Source organism: Xyrauchen texanus, chromosome 12 (genome assembly GCF_025860055.1).
Source record: "Xyrauchen texanus isolate HMW12.3.18 chromosome 12, RBS_HiC_50CHRs, whole genome shotgun sequence".
Lineage (NCBI taxonomy): Eukaryota > Metazoa > Chordata > Actinopteri > Cypriniformes > Catostomidae > Xyrauchen > Xyrauchen texanus.
The window spans coordinates 25,978,796-25,999,456 of NC_068287.1; the positions used below are offsets into that span (position 1 = coordinate 25,978,796).

Genomic DNA, 20,661 nt, shown 5'->3' on the forward strand with positions numbered 1-20,661 from the left:
AATGTATATTTTGCCAGGGCTTAAAAACACAATTTTAAAATTGCATGATATTTCAGCTCCCTATCTATCACTCCCTCGACGTTGTGTCGATGAAATGACACTAAGCGTCACTCTTGGGATCCAGAGACACTGCTGATCTTTGATAAAAGGCCAATGGGAATTGGCGAGTGGTATTTCCATGCCAGTCACCCAAAACATACGGGTATAAAGGAGCTGGCGTGCGAACCGCTAATTCAGATTTTCTCTTCGGAGCCAAGTGGTTGATGTTCGTTGAGCTGAATTCCCACGGCTTCCCATTTACCTCTGTTGGATTCCTGTCTGCGCATTACAGTGGCTTTCTCCTCCTTCTGCACTGGTGCACTGCAGAGATTGCCCCTGGGCACTTCAGCAGAAGTAAAAGTGTACATTCTAAAAGAGTATTTTCACTAAAAGGGCGGCACACGGAAATGTCTTTTAAAGACGCATCTTTTTAAAAGACGCCTTCCTGCTTGTGTGTTATTCCTGGTTGCGGTCGTTATCTCTTGCCTTCTGATGGCCACAATCGCTGTCTTTCGTGTCTGTGTGCTGCTCACGTGGAGACATCTTTCTTGGATGCGTCATGTCCTCACAGCAAGGACATGACCATGGCAATGTTGCAGTCGCTGCTTGACTTCAAAAGAAAGCAAGCCACCTCAGCGGCTCCCCGCCTCGGTCTTTCTACCTACGGGTATGAGGCCAGTGCGGCTAGCACTAGGGGCAATTTGGGGACCTCAATGGGACCACCTCCACCAGGTAAATCCCCACGGACCTCCCATTCCCTAGCACGCTTGTTTACCCCAATCAGGCTTCCGGATGAGTGCTCCGGCGTCTCAGGGTGAGTTCGACCTGCTGTTCAGGACCTGCAAAGGTGATGAGGTTTCAAGCGCAGCATCGGAGAGCATGCTCATCCAGTCGGATACAGAAGCCTTGGCTGGGCTGCCCCCCTCGGGTACGGTCGCCCAGTCACAGGATATGCCGAAATGATGGACATGCTTTCCTGGGCAGCCGCGAGCATCGGGCTAGAGTGGAACCCTCCACTCTACCCTGAATCCTCACAGCTCGATGGTTGGTTCCTGGGCCCGCGCCGTTGCTCACAGCCACGCCACGCCCCAGTTCCTTTCTTCCTGGAAGTGCACGAGGAGCTGACAAGGTCATGGGAGGCACCTTTTACTGCCCGCCCTCACTACCCTCAATGGTGGGGCGTCTAAGGGCTACTCGGCGATGCCCCCAGTGGATAAGGCCCGAGGCTTCCATCCAGGGCCTTTAGGTTTACGTCATCCCTGACGGCCAAAGCCTACGGTGCCGCCTCCGCCCTGCACGCCATGGCTCTCCTGCAAGTCCATCAAGCCAAGGAACTGAAAGAGCTGCACAAGTGTAGTTCTCCCCCGGGATTGATATAGGAGCTGCGCTCAGCGACCGACCTCGCCCTCTAGGCGACGAAGGTCACGGCGTGGTCTCTTGGGCAGGCGATGTCCACCTTGTTGGTCCAGGAGCGCCACCATTAGCTCAACCTAGTCGAGATGAGAGAGGCTGACAAGGCATAATTCCTTAATACCCCATTTCCCAGGCTGGCCTATTCGGTGACACCGTCGATGACTTTGCCCAGCTGTTCTCGGCAGTGAAGCAGCAGAAGGCGGCCATCCAACACATCCTGCCCCGGCTCAAGATCCTGCACCCGTCTCCTTGTTGCCAAGGGCGTCCTCCTGCGGCCCCACTCCGGCGTCGAGCCCCCCGCAGGAAGCAGACGCCACCTTTCTCACGGCCGGCTGCCAAGAAGAAGACTTCGAAGCGCCCCTGAGACGGGCAACCCAGGGACGAGGAGACCTGCAGTTCTGGAGCTGGTAGACAGACCACTCCATCCCTGGTGGAGGACTGGGAGGAGAATCTTTTGTTTAATTTTCATTTAATTTCGCAGCATGCTCAAGTAGCTGCGGTACCAAAAAATTCAACAAAACAGCAGTTTTCTCACTCCCTGGGTCATATATCTGGTGTGCACGGCCGTCATTACGACCATCGTCCACCATTACATTTTGGTAGGTTCGGCGTTCCAGCGGCGAATTACCTGTTTGATGGTGTTCAGACAGAAGACAGCGGTTCCACTGAAACTGTTTCAGAGGCTCCTGGGGCATATGGCATCCTCAGCGGTGGCCACACTGCTCGGGTTGATGCATAGTAGACTGCTTCAGCACTGGCACAGCACAGTACAGATGCCTCCAAGACGGGCTGGGGCGCTGTATGCAATGGGCACGCAGCCACAGGCTCCTGGATCGGCCCACGGCTACGTTGGCATATCAACTGCCTCGAGTTTTTGGCAATACTGCTTGTCCTGTGGAGGTTCCGGCCCTTGATCCAGGGCAAGCATGTGTTAGCTCGGACAGACAACACGACAACGGTGGCATACATCAACCGCCAAGGTGGTTTACGCTCCCGTCGTATGTCACGACTCGCCCGTCATCTCCTCTGGATTCAGCAGCACCTCAAGTCGCTGCGTGCCACTCACATCCCGGATGACCTCAACACTACAGTGAACGCACTGTCATGACAGGTTACCTGCAAGGGAGAGGGGAGACTCCACCCGCAGGTGGTCCAGCTGATTTGGAGTCGATTTGGGTAGGCACATGTAGGCCCGTTCACCTCCCCAGAATCCTCCCACTTTTGGTACGCCTTGACTGAGGCACCCCTCGGTATAGACACAATGGCACACAGCTGGCCTCTTGGACTGTGCAAATATGCTTTTCCCCCAATGAGCCTACTTGCACAGACCCTGTGCAAGGTCAGGGAGGATGAGGAGCAGGTATGCTAGTAGCACCCTACTGGCCCAACCAGACTTGATTCTCGGACCTAACGCTCCTCGCTTCAGCCCCCCCAGCAAATTCCCCTGAGGAAGGACCTTCTTTCTCAGGGACTGGGCACCATCTGGCACCCATGACCAGACCTCTGGAATCGCCTTGTCTGGTCCCTTGACGGGACACAGAAGATCTAAGTGGCCTACCACCCGCCATGGTAGATACGATCACTCAGGCTAAGGCTCCCTCTACAAGGTGCCTGTATGCTTTGAAGTGGCATCTGTTTGCTAAGTGGTGTTCTTCCTGATGCGAAGACCCCCAGAGATGCGCAGTCAGATCAGTGTTTTCCTTGCTGCATGAGAGGTTGGAGGGAGGGCTGTCCCACTCCACCTTGAAAATCTACAATCTCCGGCAACGAACAGGTAAGTCTGAGACAGTTGGCCAGTTGTATCGCTGTGCATAGTGCCTTTCACCTCCACTGAACTGAAGACGTGCGCTGTTGACTCCCAGTAGTGTTCACAAGATGTGTTCCCTGGATGACTTCCTCCTAGCCCTGTGACAGACGAGTTTGCGGAGAAACTCGCTGCTGGCTCAGTACACGTGATAACTAAGCCCTGTACTGGGGTAGGTGCTCCGCATGTGCTGGTTCCTTGTAGGTAATCCCATGCAACATATATCTTCGGCTAAATTGTTTCCCTGTTGGTAAACTGCGTCTTCCTTGGGCACAGGCCCCTCTGCCCCAGACACCGTGTTTGTAGAAACTCCTCCCCCGCTGGGTTGGACCTACCATGGGACTTCTCCACATGACATAATTCAGACAAAAAAAAGAGTCGGCAAGACCATGTGATGTATTTCCACTCAAAATACCCCCACATGGACACTGGTGGTCCCAGTCGGTTGACAAATTTCCACTCTTTTTGGGAAGAAAAAGAAAAAAAGAGGGAAAAGGCATGACTGGGCTAGCCTTTCCCTATTCTTTTTTTGGGGGCAGTCGTCTTCCCCCCGAAGGGCCGTTCAACGCTCATAACAGCATTGGGGGAGGTTACGTGTCAGCCTGGTGCACTGGCTACGTGGCACACAGTAGTCTCCCTGCCTTGCACCGCCAGTTCACGTAACACAGTTCATCTAGTTATGCCGTTTTTGTAGGGGACCCCTAGTGTCACTTCATCGACACAACGTCGAGTACAGATAGGGAACGTCCTGGTTACGTCCGTAACCTCCGTTCCCTTATGGAGTGAACGAGACTTTGTGTCCCTCCTGCCACAAAGCTGGACTACCCGCTTAAATGGCCGGGACATCTCTCTCGGCTCCTCAGCACAAAAACTGAATGAACGAGCTCCTTTAACCCGTATGTTCAGGGGAGTGGCATGCAAATACCACACGCCAATTCCCATTGGCCTTTTATCAAAGATCAGAGGTGTCTCGGGCTCCCAAGAGTGTCCCCTAGTGTCACTTCATCAACACAACATCTCGTTCCCTCCATCAGGGAATGGAGGTTACTCAAGTAACCAGGATGTTTTTCCATGATCATGGGAACCCGATATGAATATAAATATAATGCACGTCCCATTATTCTGCCATCTGTAGACATCCGATCTTGAGCTGAATAAAGTTTTTCCTAAAGAATAATTTTTTTTTTTATATATTATCATGGTAACAAATATCCCCTTTAGCTATTCAGTATGGCTCTTTCTTTCAAAAACAAAACACTTTAAAGCATATTCTGGTTCTGTTACAACACACTAGCTTGCTAGCACACCTCTAATGGGATTAACACATGATGTGCCCAGAAAATACATATACTGCATATTGCAGAAGTAGTATGAGTAGTATAGTATGCCATTCTGAAAATAGCCATAGACATGGGAGCATGACACATGTGAGCCAATCAATGTGACCGAAACCCATCTGAGATCCTAGCTGTGCATCTGTGGAAAAGACCCAAGAGACCGCAAACTCAGAAGCCAGATGATGCAGTATAGTTACGTAAAACAGTGACATATCACTTTATAACTTATATCCTGTAAGAATCAGGTTAACTTGTTTATGATGTTGAAGAGCCTCAAGTTAAAAAGCATACATATTCTGCCTAAAAAAAAATACTTTTCACATCGATAAAACTCCTACACAAAAGTGTCCATCCACTGACTCCAACAGTATAGTGACATAAAGATCTGAAAATGTTATATACAATCTAAATTATGCGTGCACACAGTATAAATGTATGCATAATTAATCAGTTGATCTAAAATTAAATTTGCATACCCTTTAGAGTGCCAACTACTGTATACCCTATACTTCAAGACTCCAACAGCACCATCTGTTGAGCTGCCTAAGAAGCTACATTACTGCAGTGAACTAGGTAAGTATATGAGGAGCAGGATTTATTGAGGTTTAGAAAAGAGCTCTCTCCCCTCCAGCTCTCTTCTCCATTCTTCCGTCTCCCTGAGCGAGGTCTGCTGAATCAAACCCCATAAATATTAACATTGCCAGCTGGGTCAATAACACATCCCCATCCTGTAGCCATCTCACGTCCACATGGTCTAATATTATTGATTCAACAGGCACATAAAAGAAAGAAAAATATGTGGAGTCTCCCTTTAAAATCACCTACCACCTCTCTCGTTCGCTCTTACTCTCGCAACTGACGTCACAGGGACTGCAGCTGTCTCAGCATTTAATGCATATCCAACACACTGATGAGCCAGGAGCAGAGGGGATCAGGCACAGATAAGAAAAAACTAAATTTAAGACTAACGGAAAGAATGAAAAAAGAAGGAGTAGGAATAGACAGAGATAGATGAGAGAGAAAGAGAGAGGGACGGAGAGGGGTAGGAGGATAAGCTGACAACAAAACAGGCCGTTGATGAGGCAACAGGGCAGATGGGAGAACATGTGAAGGGTACAAATGAAAGGGATACTAAAGTGCAGAGTAGGAAAAGAGAGAGAAAGTGTTGGATTGGATTCGGTCTTTGATAAGATACCACAGGCACAACTAAGAATCTTATAAAGAGCTTCAAAGCTTTTTGATTGTCCAGCTATTTGTATATGGTCAAATTTTCAAATGGTTTCTCCAGAGAATAGTTGAGCCAAACACGTCTGTCACAGGTCAGATCATTGTCTAATTTCAAATTGGTGTCCAGGGACCCTCAGTGGGCCACAAGGAGATTCTAGGGGTCTGTGGAAACATTACTCAAATAATGGGTAGAAAAAAGTTATAATGTCAACAAAATACAAAGTAGGTTATATATTTTCCAGATAATATTTGATTAAGTACAATAAAAATACAAAAGCAAATTATTTAATTTGTCTTTATATTTTCACACTTGAATTTTTTTTAAACTGGTCTTAATACTTATAAATATATAGCAACATTTTTGGAAGGGGGATTCCTCACAGGGAGGGAAAAAACTTATATGTAGAATATGGTGTGCATCAACTACCCCTTGTGCTGAGGTGGACATTAGACTGAATGATAACAAATACTGTCTACTTTGATAAACTGATGCATAATACAGATACACACACAGTCTAGACAAATGGTATATTTATTAGGATTCTAAGAAAGTATTCTGCTGCTGACTCAGGGGTCTGAGTAATGCTGCTGCCCTGCGTTTGATGAATAGCTACATCTAAAATGATTTTATCTTGGGAATACATACAGAAACAATATAGAGTTGAAGTCAGAAGTTTACATACACCTTAGCCAAATATATTTCACAATTCCAGACATTTAATCATAGAAAACATTCCCTGTCTTAAGTCAGTTAGGATCACTACTTTATTTTAAGAATGTGAAATGTCAGAATAATAGTAGAAAAAAATATTTCTTTCAGCTTTTATTTCTTTCATCACATTTCCAGTGGGTCAGAAGTTTACATACATGTTAGTATTTGGTAGCATTGCCTTTAAATGTTTAAATTGGGTCAAGCATTTTGGGTAGTCTTCCACAAACTTCTCACAATAAGTTGCTGGAATTTATGATTATGAATTCAAAGTAATGCTACTTTGATTTCATAATGCACGTGAACTGATCTGAGAGTGCCGCCATGTGTGTGCACAGATCAGCGCATCACTGGTTTGTTCTGAATCACACACATATCTGTCTTTAAATCACAACCTTTTGTGGATTAATAAATCACATATGAACAACTTGCAATTTGTATGTTATTTTGTTTAGTTGTGCAGCCCAGAAGGATTGTGAAATTAGTCTATGCACTTTTTATGAAACTTAATGACCAAATGAAAGTACATTAAAATCATTGCGATATTGACGAAATTGCTAAATTTGACATTGTCAGCAAAATCTCGATTATATCGTTAATATTCTATATATCGACCAGCCCTAGATGATGATGACTAACTGCTATGAACGTCCTTTTACACTGCACATTGTGTACAGTGTACAAAGTAAAACATGGAAATTAAAATGTTTTTCAGACAATGCAATAACTTCTAGGAATGCTTTTATTATTTACTGAAGAATGGGCAAAATCGACAGTGCAACTACAGTGGGTATACAACCAGAATGGCCCTTACCATCACAGGGATTACGTGATGGTAAAACTTTAAATTCTCACACATGAGACTTATCGGCAGGAGGCGCAAAGGGACACTTATGGCACCATTGTGTGAAGAAAGTGAGTTATTATGATTAACATTGTTAATATTATTATTTGTAATGTATTTATTTACATTTTGATGTGTAGAAGTTTATCTAACAATGCAAAATTAAAGCAGTAGTATTGTTATAGCTTAGTTATGTCTTGAATTGATATTTAGATTTTTTTAATTTTTATGGCAAGCCTTTTTCAATAAATTAAAACGGTTGCTTCATAGATATTGTTTGGCTCTTGTGCAAAAGGTCAACAGATCAAATCTAGCTTTTTTATATTATTGTTTGTAATACAAAATATATATATACACATGACCATATATAATAACGTTTTATTGCAGAAGTTAATTTCAACATTCAAAACAAATGCAGACATTTCAGCATCGCATTGTTATAATTTGCATTTCATTCAGTTTTGCACTGTAACTGGTACTGATTCTGTGTCCTGTAAGATTATTGTTTGTAATTTGGTTTTATACTGTATATAATTTATACATTTAATCTTATATTTGTTGCCACGATTGTGTTTCAAAAGGTAAAACCATAAAGTTTATATGCTTCAACTCCTTCCAGTCGGAGTTGTACGAAGATTTTTCAATTGGATTCGAGCCTGTGAAGAGGCTGGTCATTCCAGAATACCAAACTTTTTTTTCTGCAAGCCATGTGCTTTGTGTTGAAAAAGTGAAACTCATACAGGTATGTCTAAGTGACTGATCCTCAGGCCTGGTATTTACCTGTATTTGGCTCATTCCAGTTGCCCTTAATAGTAGCAATCCGTGGAAAAGGAAATGGTACCCCGGAGCATGATGCTGCCATCATCATGCTGGACAGTATGAATGGTGTTACCTGAGTGTTGGGTTTTTCTTTCAGGCAGAAGTGCTCAACTTTTCTCTCATCAGACCACAATTTTCCTTCAAAGGTTTCAGGTCATCACATAGCTTCTAGCAAACTCCAGGCATAACCAATGTTGGGGAGTTTTCTTCTAGCCATTCTTCCAAAGCAGCTGAATCTGTGAAGTGTTAAAGAGATTGGTTATGTCTGGACAGTTTTTCATAGTTTGTCAAAGCACTCAACAACTCTGCCAGTGAGGTGGCTTTGTTCTAGTTCAGTTCTCTGGCCATTTGGTCAAGTTGCTTTGGAAGGGCAGTCTGAACTTTGGGGTGTCTAGGTATTACCATGTGTTATTTTGTTACAATAGATTTCTCTGTTCTTCTACAAGTTCAAAGTTTTGTTTAATATACAGTCAGCAACACCTGTTTTCATTATTACAAGACTAGTGTGACCCAAGTTGTTATATCTTACAACATATAGGCCTATATTGTACAAGCAAGCAAATTAGCAAAAGTGTTTTAGTCAAAACTTATTTTCTAATAATTGCTAATATTTTGCAATACTTATTTGCTAATATTGTAGACTAAGTATGAGTACTTACAAATAAGCAAATCCATGTTGTGTATATCTGATTGATTTTTCACGCTTTTCAGATTTGCATGCAACAATAGAGACAGAGATCATGTTCTTTGAGAAATGTAATTAGCCAAAACACTTAGCATGTAGCCAACACACATTACACCTTTCTCAGTGTGTAGACCTAACATCAGTCCCCATTCTGCTCCAACGTGTTCCTTCCTCTATTTGTGCCTGAGTGAAGTATGTCATTAATAAAGACAGGATTTTTCAAATAGTGAAATTTCAGATGAGTATGCGTTTGTCGTTTTCAAATAATGTGCAATATTCTCCTGACACCTTGTGGTGAAGATTGGAACTGACACTTTTCACGTTATATTGTGTTTTATAAAGTTTTCTTCAAGAAATATTATAAAAATATAGTAAATATTATGAATAAAAAAATCTAAATATTTAGTAAATATTTTTAAATAAAATTAAATATTTATAATAAAAAATACTATTCAAAGTCGTTATTTTCTAAAGGTTAATTTAAGAAATGCTAATATCTAGAATATTTAATACAATTATATATATATATATATATATATATATATATATATATATATATATATATATATATATATATATATATATATATTGTCGATATCAACTATGTACTATTATTGTTAAGCGAAATTGAGCTCTTGGAAAGGTGCTATATTAATACAATTTATTATTTTTAATATATAAAATATATATATATTTATTTTTTTCTTTAAATAAAAATATTGTGAACATAATTCTTGCATATCGCCCAGCCCTAGGGAACAAAACAACTTTATTCACACATTCAAAGTCATATATATAAAAACAACATGTCCTAAACATAATTTAAAAAATGTCATAAAAGAAAAGTGGATTAAAACACATATTTCCTTCTGGAATACAAAGGCCAGGGAAAGTACATTTTTTAAATTATGTTTAGGACATGTTTATTTTGCGAAATATAGAAATGAGCTCCTCAGTACCAAAATGGATGCCTGTGAATTTGTCCTATAACACATGAACTATAGATGTGGAAAAACGTATTACTTGGAGGGAGCAAAGAAATTACACGCTTTAAAGCTATAAAACGTAGATAGTCAAAAGAGGCCCCTAAAAATGAATGAACGCTGTACGGGTACGTCATGAAGTTTGATCAAGACGGCGGATGAATATGATGTTTTGTTGGCTGTCTGCTCTAGTTCCTGCTCTCCGGCTTGATTTCTGAACACTGCTTTCACAGAATTAAATGTATAGGGTTTACAAGAGCTACATGACGCAGCTGATGTGAGCAGATCGTACTAAATACGTCTCTCCTTCATTGAATAGCCCACACGTTATGTTTCACTCTGCAGAGAGCAATAGTTTTCTGTTATATGTGATGAAGTAAATGTAAAAAGAGTGTCAAATACGCTTTACTTGCTTACGTTACATATGTATAATAACTGCTTTTTTACCGTTCATATTAATTAAATGGCCATAATCTGTTTGCAGGATGGGAACTATTTCTTTTGGAAATCTTGTTTGGCGGAAGGATATTGTTTCTCTGTGCGCGACACGAACAGGTGTATGACGCAAAACAGTCGGTCAACGCAGTTAACCGTCCATCATCGAAAAACCAGAGGAACATTTACACATATCCCAGATATAAAATCGTATCCACGATACATATGCGCAATAGTGCAGCGGGGTACAGCGGTTCTAAAGGAGAGTCAACATGACAAGGTAAGAAGAGATGACATTTGTTGTTTCGCTAGCTCGGTGGCTAATCATAGCGGCAAGTGTATTGATTAATGATGCTCGAACGGTCTGGTGTCTCGATGCTCTTTTATGTTTTAGTTTACTGTTTATGTCTGTATCAGCTGTATTTTGTAACAGTATCGGCTACGAAAGCAGCACACAAATGTCCTCTCAGATGTAGTAGTTTGCTCATTTTGAGAGTATCGTATATTATTATTATTATTATTATTAAGAGCATTGTTAATGTAATTTATCCTGTAGATGCAATTAAACACGTAAGACAAGATCATATTCATTTAAAATTTTTAAATATCTTCTTGTTTCAAGGTGTACAATTCATGCTAAGAAGTTTGCTTTAATGGCAGCATCTTTGTCACACTGTGTACATTATGAAATCTCTCCCCCTGTACGTGTAGGTACACCTGTAGCTCTTCTAATGTCGCAGTGGTGATTGACTTTCGTGTGTTTTGACGGGTTCGGTAACGATAAACGGTTATTGCTGCCGGTCCGTTATTTTGATTCGCCGCGCGCTAGTTCGTGTTGAGACACGTTTCAGGCGACATATGGTGAATGAGTCGTACTGTTTGCTCATATGAATGGCTCCACCCACTGTAAATTAAGTATCTAGCCATTTTGGACTAAATAATTAATGTTTTCTTTTGTCTCCTATATTTTTGAATGGGAGTTGTTGCACGTGCCTGTGTTTTACTCCACCTTTGTGTATTACACACGCCTTTTGCCCACACAAAGCTATGTTTGTTTAGTCAAAGTCTGGGCGCCGTGTTCACTTTTCTTTTCTTTTATAGGACAGTCATAGATGGATTAATTCATTTCACATGAAGTAATTTCACATTGATTAATGTTTTTAGATGACACTTTCTAAGATTACACTTTAATTTGTTGTTGTGCTTCATGGCCCTGTAATGTTATGTAATACAATTAGCTGTAAATATTTGTTGGCTCAAGAGTTGGACTCCCTCCTGGGAGATCAGATTTGAAAGGTTGTTTTAACCATTAATATGCTTACAATGTAGTCAAGTTATTGTATTGCATAAAAACTGTGGAGTGAACTGACACATTTATTATGTAGTCTACTTTAAAATTTGAATCTGGCTCTCCCCTCACATGCATGTACTGTAGCTACAAGTCTGTTTGTCTAACATGTTTCACACCCTTCATTAAAGTATGGTTCACCCAAAAATGGAAATTAGTTCCTTCCTCCAGCATCTTCTAGTCACAACACACAGTGAGTCATGTAGCATGTTGGCCCCATCCCTTCCCCTGTTTTCCCAGTCTTGAATGTCGTCACGTGCCTTTCCTCTCAGCTCTTGGCATGAATGTCCTTCAGTAGGCAGGTGTCTCTCACAGTTGTGCTCACACACAGAAACACACCTGCTTCCCCACAGATGCACCCAACATTTCTGTCATTTTAAATGTGAACGCTGTAATGATGATAATTATCACTAAAATATAAATCCTGGTTCGATGTAAGGTTTTTGTATTACTTTATGATTTAAATAGGCTATATATAAAGTGACCCTATAGAGTTGGGCTCACAACAAACTGCCCAGTGGACATAACGCAAAATGAACTTGAAGCATTTCCTGAGCGGAGACATCTGAGATCATTTACAGCATTCTTATAGACGATAATATTCTTGCAAAAAAAATGTCAGAAGACTGAAATAAAGAGAGAGTGCACCTTTTATATACATGTGTTCCATGAGACGGCATGTCAGACATGCGCATAGACAGCTTTTCAGTCATCTGCTCTTAAAAATATAATGAAGTGTGTTTTTTCATGAACGTGTCTGTTTCTAACAGCATTTCTTGTGTCATTGCAAATCCATTAAATAAATGTTTGCACCTTGTTTAATAGTTGTGTACAAGTCCCTCAATTGTCCCAAGTGTTAAAAACGTAATTATATATACACTGGCATCCAAAGGTTTGGAATAATGTAGATTTGGCTGTTTTGGAAGGAAATTGGTACTTTAATCCACCAAAGTGGCAGTCAACTGATCACAAAGTCTAGACAGGTCATTACTGATGTAAAAAAAAAAAAAAAAAAAATCACCATCACTATTTGAAAAAAAAAAAAAGTTATTTTTTATCAAATCTAGACAGGCCCCATTTCCAGCAGCCATCACTCAAACACCTTATCCTTGAGTAATCAAAATCAAATCAAATCACTTTGTCACAAGACCATCTACTCAAGTGCAACAGTAGGTGAAAGCCTTGTGTGCAGTTCCGAGCAACATAGCAGTCATGACAGTGACGAGACTTCTACCAATTTACAATAAACAACATATTTACACAATACAATTTACATATCAAATGTACACCTAATTACACAACATAATAATAATAATAATATACAATGTACAGTAAACTATACACACAATATAGAATGCACATACAATAAAAAAAATATATATATATATATATATATATATATATATATATATATATATATATATATATATAATATATGCTGTATTTGTATTGTGGAGAATATAATTATTACAGTCCAGTGTGAGATAATAGATTAATAAAGTGCAGTGCTGGTGTATATTGATCATGAGAGATCAAGTGTTCAGAATTGCTTGAGGGAAGAAGCTGTCATGTAGTCCGCTGGTGCGGGTTTTGATGCTGCTATACCACCTGCCTGATGGTATCAGTGAGAGCAGCCCATGACTCCGGTGGTTGGAGTCTCTGATGATCCTCCAAGCTTTTTTCGCACACCGCCTGTTATATATGTCCTGGAGGGAGGGAATCTCTGATGTTTCTAATCATGCTAAATTGCTAATTTGGTACTAGAAAATCACATGCTATTTATATCAAACACAGTTGAAAGCTATTTGGTTCGTTAAATGAAGCTTAACATTGTCTTTATTTTTGAGTTGTCACAGTATGCAATAGACTGGCATGTCTTCTGGACAATATTAGGTGGAAAATGGCAAAAAGAAACCGATTTCTCTAGAAACTCGCCAGTCAATCATTGTTTTGAGGAATGAAGGATTATGCAATGCTTGAAATTGCCAAAAACGTAAGATTTCATACAAAAGTGTACACTATAGTCTTCAAAGACAAAGGACATCTAGCTCTAACAAGGACAGAAAGAGATGCGGATGGCCAAGATGTAACTAAACAAAGAGGATAAGTATATCAGTGTCTCTAGTTTGAGAAATAGATGCCTCACATGTCCTCAGCTGACCGCTTCATTGAATTCTACCCGCTCAACACCAGTTTCATGTACAACAGTAAAGAGAAGTCTCAGGGTCCCAGTCCATTTGGGAGGAATTACAAAGAAAAAGCCACTTTGAAAAAGAAAAGGTTAGAATGGGCAAAGAAACACAGACATTGGACAAGAGATAATTGGAAAAGAGTGTTATGGATCTTAACCCCATTGAGCTTTTATTGGATCAGCTAGACTGTAAGGTTCGTGAGATGGGCCTGACAAGACAGCCACATCTATGGCTGTCTCGTTTGGAATGCTGCATCCTCCAGAGGTCGCATTTGTCGGCCGCATACATCATCAAGGCTGTCTCATTCAGAAAAGCGAGTAGGACACTTCGAATGCGACCTTCTTTCTCGGGGATTCAGAGGATGTATGAGGTGCATCCTTCGTGGGCACTCGCAACCCGCAATTCTTTGCTTCAACGGAAATGTCTAATAAAAATTACACTAGTTTGCACGTAAATCTGATGTTCAAACTCAAGTAATGTTAATTACCGAGTTGAATTACCTCAGTAGATGGTGCAGAGTATAGAATATGTATAATTATATTAATATATTATTAAAGTATTAGACTAAAACTACACCTGTAAAAATATATTTTCTTTTCTCTCTCCATCATTATAATTCTCCTCAATTTTACCTCATATGGGGCTTTTCCACTGCACGGTACAACTCGACTCAACTCGACTTTGCTATCTTTTTGGGGGTTTTCCACTGTGGATAGTACCTGATACTTTTTTAGTAGCACCTCGGTCGGGGTTCCAAACGAGCCGAACTGATACTAAATGTGACGTCAAAATCCTGCAGATCACTGATCGTCACTATCAGCATCACTGGATTTCCGACACGCGACATCAACATGCTAGTTTTAAAGATTTAGTAACAGCGATAGCAGTATCATTTGTTCACGTGACTTTGGAATTGTGAAAAAAAAAAAGAAATGGATGTGCGCAAAACCACGTCGTGGTCAACAAACGAGGTGCAGACGGTCAATGAGCGAAACGAAAAATTCTCTCAGGAAGTGTATCAGCTGTTGGCCGCACACGGCTACCACCGGACCTACCAATAGTGTTGGGAAAAGGAAAAGAAAAAAACTTAAGTGACTACAGAACCATCAAGGAAAAGTGGAAGTGCAATGGGAGTGCCTTGAACTGGAGCCACGATGGAGGATGGTATGTTAACTTTATACTGCTTGAAAGCTTCACTTTATTTAGTTGACCAACTACTGGAAAGCTTGCTTCTAAAACAATCAGGCCAATTTAACTGTTACACTTGTGTAAAATCACCATGCAACAACAGCACAATGAGCTAGTAGCTAACAGCTACTGTTGAGGTGGCACTAAACTGCAATGGAAATGCAAGCTCAGAAAAGTAAAGCGAGTTGAAGCGTAACGTGCAGTGGACAAGTGCCAATAATTCCCTTCCAAAGGGACTTTGTTACCTTCTCACTTGAAGCGCTTGTTAAAGAGTGGCGTGCTGTTATAGCAACCATGATAAGTTCCATTTGTCCTACGAAGGCAGTCTCATTTAAACGAGACTTGTTTAAAGGAGGATGGTCGGTACACTGCAGCCTTCAAAGGACTTGTCCTACTTAGCACGCAGCCTTCAAAATGAGACGCAGCCTATGGGAAGTGCTACAGGAAGCATGGGGTCAAATGTCACCTGAGTATCTGGACAAACTGACAGCTTTTAATTATAAAGAAGCCTGAAATAAACATGGGACTCTTATTTTGAAATGTCTGCGCTCCCAGTTGTGAGCTCACCGACAGCTGATTTGCTGAGAAAGTGAATCTGACTCAAACTGCTAACCTCAGCTCCCAAGTTCAAACCCTCAGTTATTTTCGGGTGATTCATGGAAAAAGACTGTTTGTTCATGACTCTCTTACGCTGAGTTTGTTGTTGCATGCGGTGCAGCAAGCTTGTCAGAAACGGAACAGGTGAAAAGCAGCGCGAGACACTAGTGTTGTCATGGTACCAAAATTTCAGTAGTCGGTACCAATACCAGTGAAATTTCATGGTACTCGATACCATTTTCGGTACCAAAGCAAAACACAAAAACAGGTTTCTGAAGAACAATCTTTTAATAAAAAAGTCTACAAAACATTAGCAGCAGAACTAAGAACAAAAATATACCATTGAACAACACTTTAATTTAAATATATTATTTTTTAATTATAACAAAATTGAACAATGTATGCAAAAAAGTATTTTTGAACACTTACATAAGATTTGCTTCAACTCTTGCAACTTTTAATTTACATTTTTACCAAGTACTAAAAAACAATACCTAAATAAACAAGCATAAAATAGAATGAATAAAAAACAATTTCCAAACTAATGTGCAAAGAGCTCTCTTATTAATAAAGCTGCATATTGGCAATTTTCTTCATGATAAGAAATGCATAGTGACCTATATATATATATATATATATATATATATATATATATATATATATATATATATATATATATATATATATATATATATATATATATATATACACTCACCTAAAGGATTATTAGGAACACCATACTAATACTGTGTTTGACCCCCTTTCGCCTTAATTCTACAGAACTGCCTTAATTCTACATGGCATTGATTCAACAAGGTGCTGAAAGCATTCTTTAGAAATGTTGGCCCAAATTGATAGGATAGCATCTTGCAGTTGATGGAGATTTGTGGGATGCACATCCAGGGCACAAAGCTCCTGTTCCACCACATCCCAAAGATGCTCTATTGGGTTGAGATCTGGTGACTGTGGGGGCCATTTTAGTACAGTGAACTCATTGTCATGTTCAAGAAACCAATTTGAAATGATTCGAGCTTTGTGACATGGTGCATTATCCTGCTGGAAGTAGCCATCAGAGGATGGGGACATGGTGGCCATAAAGGGATGGACATGGTCAGAAACAATGCTCAGGTAGGCCGTGGCATTTAAACGATGCCCAATTGGCACTAAGGGGCCTAAAGTGTGCCAAGAAAACATCCCCCACACCATTACACCACCACCACCAGCCTGCACAGTGGTAACAAGGCATGATGGATCCATGTTCTCATTCTGTTTACGCCAAATTCTGACTCTACCATCTGAATGTCTCAACAGAAATCGAGACTCATCAGACCAGGCAACATTTTTCCAGTCTTCAACTGTCCAATTTTGGTGAGCTCTTGCAAATTGTAGCCTCTTTTTCCTATTTGTAGTGGAGATGAGTGGTACCCGGTGGGGTCTTCTGCTGTTGTAGTCCATCCGCCTCAAGGTTGTGCGTGTTGTGGCTTCACAAATGCTTTGCTGCGTACCTCGGTTGTAACGAGTGGTTATTTCAGGCAAAGTTGCTCTTCTATCAGCTTGAATCAGTCGGCCCATTCTCCTCTGACCTCTAGCATCAACAAGGCATTTTCGCCCACAGGGCTGCCGCATACTGGATGTTTTTCCTTTTCACACCATTCTTTGTAAACCCTAGAAATGGTTGTGCGTGAAAATCCCAGTAACTGAGCAGATTGTGAAATACTCAGACCGGCCCGTCTGGCACCAACAACCATGCCACGCTCAAAATTGCTTAAATCACCTTTCTTTCCCATTCTGACATTCAGTTTGGAGTTCAGGAGATTGTCTTGACCAGGACCACACCCCTAAATGCATTGAAGCAACTGCCATGTGATTGGTTGATTAGATAATTGCATTAATGAGAAATTGAACAGGTGTTCCTAATAATCCTTTAGGTGAGTGTGTGTGTGTGTGATATATATATATATATATATATATATATATATATATATATATATTATGATTAAATAAGTCGCGAGCAATCGTGTTCTAATCTAGCTGCATTAAGCGTGCGTGCGCGAGGGATGAGTTCCCCGAGGCAGAGTCTCTCTCAGCCGGGTGCAGTTTCAATCTCTCCCCCTGAGATTGGGACATTCGCGCAACTCGTAGAGGCACCGACCACACAGAGCAATGCCAGTTTCTGAGTTTATAGTTATATTTCTGAGTTTATACTGTATTATTTGAACTTTAATAAAGGTATAACGCATTCAATTTGACTGCATTTAAGATGTAACGCTGGGATGTTTCCTTTAAAGAGCTCCGCCTCTGCTTATTCCACAACGGTACATGCTTCTGAATGTACTTTTTTTTTTTTTTTTTTTTTAATCATTCACTAATACTTTGGGATCTACATAATTTAAACTCACCTGCTTTATTTGCTTGAATAAATCCGGGTGTCTGTCTTTCATGTGCTTTATTAAGTTTGATGTGTTTCCTCCTTTAGTCAGAAAATTGCGAAAGCAGCGTTTACAAATAGGTTTTTGTTGATCTATGAGGTTTCCCTTTTCATCAGCCTCAAATTACCTGGCTTTTTCCCACTTTTCATTTCGACAAGATTCAGTTGAGGCTCCGCAGCAACAGCAGCTTTGTTTGCCACAATCTTTTGCTTGTTGTGAGCGTTCGAAAGTTCCCGCCTCTGCGTGGGTATCGGGTAGACCCGGTACCGTTTTTTTTGACAACACTACGAGACACACTGGTGGTGCGCGCTCTTAAGATTTATTCAGTAACTCACAAGATAATATCTGATGAAACCGCATAACGAACACAAACCAACTGACTAGATTTTAAATTATTGTAGCTCTAATATGAGTATCCGACAAATGCCGGTATTTTATGTGCATTGGCTGTTTGTTTTTTTTGCATTTTGTACAAATTCACCACATTTAACAATGAATGTAAATTTTAGTCATTATCGGATGTTAAATTGCCTGCTGTGAGCAATGTTCCCATTATTATGCATAGTCCACGGTAGGGCTGGGCAATACGGCAAAAAATATCACGATATTCTTTTTCATATCATTCGATATCGATATTTAGCATGATATTGAATCACATTTGCACATTATTTTGAATTTCCAAAAAAAAAAAGTCTAAATAGTCTTCACAAAACTGCATTGGGGGCCCAGACACCGCCAATGCATGTAAGTCTGAGAGATCTTCTATGAAAACATTTTAAAATATTGTAGAGTTTATCAATTGAGTGCAGTTGGATATGAATGTTATAAGATGATCTGTTCATTTTGAATCATAATGACAGTGTGTAATTATATATATATATATATATATATATGAGAGAGAGAGATTTTTTTTTATTTTTATTTTTTTTTTTAACATTAAAATTATTTTCATATTTTTTACATACTGTTACGTCCCACCCCAGTCTAGGGTTGGGGAGGAGTAACAAAATTAAAAGGTTTTTAAATAAACTGTCAACAAGGTCAGCACACAACTTAATCTCCAGTGTGCACAGTGTATCAGCAACAACGTCTTCTGCAAATACACACAGGAGATTTGAGCATCCCTTTTGACCAGTCAATCCACAGGACTAGAAGCAGTCGTAGTGACAGCAGTGGAAACGGCAGGGAAAATTTTAGTCAACATCTCCTGAAACACAGGTTTTGGACACATTCTTTCATTTGAAGTTAAGGGTGATAATGAGTGGTCAGTATCACAAGGCATTATATTGATACAGTAGGGATCGGACTTCAACTTTGGCTTAAAGGGAGATTCTTGCACTACAGACTACGCAACAGGTTCAAAGCCAATTTCAGTTTCAACAGCCAATTTGCTCCCAATAGGATTTGACTCAGAAACCAGGAATGAGTCGGAGAGATCCACATCATCTCTGAATTTCAGCAATTGTGTGCACATCAGTTCACAGGCAGCAATGCTGATCGAGGTGATTTAGAAATGTCAGACGGATCGCAGTCATCAGGCTCATTTACAACAACTGGACAGGAAAAACCATAACCCCTGCTAGATCACTCCCAAAGACAATACTCCCACCATCTACCAGTAACTGAGAGCACACACCTAGCTTGCATGGACATGTGATGATATCAGACTTCACATATACATTGTGTAAAATCACTTTGACACAGCCCAAGTCAGCACCTTGAATTAACACATTGGTGCCAGTGGAGGAGTCTGAAAAGCAAAACACTTTTGAGAACGAGCAAATGTGCTGCTCCCATGTCTCTCAATATCAAGATGGGCTTGAACACAGCATTGTTAGAGAGAGACACAGAACCAGTCAAAAGACAGGGTTCGTACACAGAGGGTTTGGACCACAAACAAGGAGGACCAGTAACAGAAACGATCCCGGATGAGCCCCAAATTGTTGCGTCCCACCCCAGCCTAGGTTTGGGGAGGAGTAACAAAATTAAAAGGTTTGGGGTTCCCCTTCTCCCATCCCAGTGCTAAATGATCACTCAAGTTTAAAATCCAAAACAAATCATTTATTTAATCAAAACAAGAGAAGGAAGTCAAAAAGGCTTCAGGAGGGGGCAAAGGCCAAAACAACAAAAAAAAATTTAAATATCTGTTGTAGACTCAAATATCTGTTGTGGAGTCAAATCTACTTTACCTACCAAAGAAAAAGTGTAAATAAACAACATTAACTTCCCTACCTCCCTCACTAACCAAAACACAGGAGAAAAGATAAAAGGTTGAACAAAATGGCACCCACCTCCCTACAGCTTCCACACTTAATTAGTATTTACAATATTTACTATTTATAATATTTACACAATGATTAAGGTTAACGTCAACAAGTTACCTTCAACTCACTATTTACAACAATAAATTATGACCACAACAACACTATGTAGCAGCAATACATCAAGCACAACTGTCTGGGATGGGGGAAAAAGGGAAGTTCTATTGCAATGAAGATCTGCTTGGGATTTATCCTGTTTTTCCTCTTCTCACCAACCAATCCAGACAGGGGAGTGATTGGTAATCATCATTGCTGGCACCTGATGTCAATCACCCTGCAAGAAGGCCAGAG

The 20,661-nt window shown here is 40.5% G+C and overlaps 1 protein-coding gene across 2 annotated transcripts in view; it reads left to right on the forward strand.

The window, feature by feature from the left end:
* Window positions 1-10,414: 10,414 nt before the first annotated feature.
* LOC127652880 (small G protein signaling modulator 3) overlaps window positions 10,415-20,661 on the forward strand; it is a 36,995-nt gene continuing 26,748 nt past the window's right edge. For both annotated transcript variants that reach the window (XM_052139305.1, XM_052139304.1), the window contains exon 1: window positions 10,415-10,575. The gene's annotated coding sequence lies outside the window, so the exon portion shown is untranslated. The remainder of the gene's footprint in view (window positions 10,576-20,661) is intronic.